Genomic DNA, 1,668 nt, shown 5'->3' on the forward strand with positions numbered 1-1,668 from the left:
GGGTCTGGGCGGGAGGCGGGGCGGGTCTGGGCGGGAGGCGGGGCGGGGTTGGCCAACCTCCTCCTAGGAGAAGGTCTCTTTTCCAAGGGGTATTTAAAATCTCTACATAGGTGTTTAAATTTAGTACAGCCACTTTGGAAGATAATATGGGGTGATATAGTCCATTTTATTATACATCTTTCTTGTGACCCTGCGATTTCCCTAACTGCTATCAATGCTAGGAAAACACCAGCATGTTTGCCAGGCCTAGAACCTTTCTTCTGGGAGAAACTATGTCTCCAAAGGGGTAATTAAAAATCCCTTGAACACCAGGCGTTGTGTGGTCCAGCTGCGTAACAGAGAGGGGTTGGGACTTTTAAGTAAATGGCTAAATTATTTGTGATAGTTCATATTACAGAATACATGCAGTAGTTTAAAAGATTTATAAATCCAGTGGTGGGTTGGGTTTTTTTTTTAAGTTGCAAAAGAAAAGATACAGAATAATGTTTCTTTTATAAAAATGTATATTTTATAAGAATTCATAAGTATGTAAAGGCATGGCAAAAAGGTCTAGAAAAATACACATTGCATTAATAGTGGTGTAAAGACAGGATAAGAATTGGCACCCTTAAGCTCTGAATGTGTTCATCTTTTACAAGAACATATTCATGTATTACTTACAGAATTAAAAACTAATTTCAGAATTCTCATAATTCAGCACATTTTGACAGAGCATTTGTCTGAATTATGATACATCATAAAAGAAACAGAAGAGGAGATACTGTCAAAAAAAAGGTACATAAGAAACCACAGGAATGCCTAAGCCATGTTTTGAGAAGCACTGCTTAAGAACTTTCCACCAAGTAGGCATCAAATAGACCTATTTATTTGAAGCAGGTGCTGCAAAACATTGTAGATGTATATTAGTGTTAGTCACTCAGTCGTGTCCAATTCTTTGCCACCTCATGGACTTAGCCTGCCAGTCTCCTCTGTCCATGGAATTCTGCAGGCAAGAATACTGGACTTGATAGCCATTCCCCTCCAAGGGATCTTCCCGACCCAGGGATCAAACCCAGGTCTCTTGCATTGCAGGCTGATTCTTTACTGTCTGAGCCACCATGGAAGCCCAAAGATGTACTAAATGCGATTAATGTATGTTTTCAAATGGTTAATTTTATGTTATGTGCATTTTATTTCAGTAAAAAAAAAGAAACCTAATAGCAATGACTACATTTATTTCACATTCTCCACGTTGTAATGGACTGAAACGGTTATGAGGGCTCTTATGTTTGCCAAACTTAGGATAAAAGAAAACTCACAAGCTAAAAAAGTTCGGTCTTAAGTTAAATTTTGTGGGTTTTTTTTACTTAAGAATTTTTTATTTTTAATTGAATTGTAGTTGATTTACAATATTATATTAGTTTCAGGTGTACAAATAGTGACTCAGCATTTTTGTAGATTATACTCTAAGTTATTAGAAGATGATAACTATAATTCCTTGTGCTCTGTATATGTAAATCATTAATGAACTCATGTTCTATGGTGTATTTCTCCAGTTAAAAGAAGCATACTGATGTTCGTATACAAAGACATACAGTAACAGAATACAAAAGATTTCACTTACAAGTTTCCAGATTTGAATGTTCTTGTCAAATGGTAACATGTATAATACATTTTATGAACTGAAAG

This window comes from Oryx dammah, unplaced genomic scaffold (genome assembly GCF_014754425.2).
Source record: "Oryx dammah isolate SB20612 unplaced genomic scaffold, SCBI_Odam_1.1 HiC_scaffold_22, whole genome shotgun sequence".
Classification (NCBI taxonomy): domain Eukaryota; kingdom Metazoa; phylum Chordata; class Mammalia; order Artiodactyla; family Bovidae; genus Oryx; species Oryx dammah.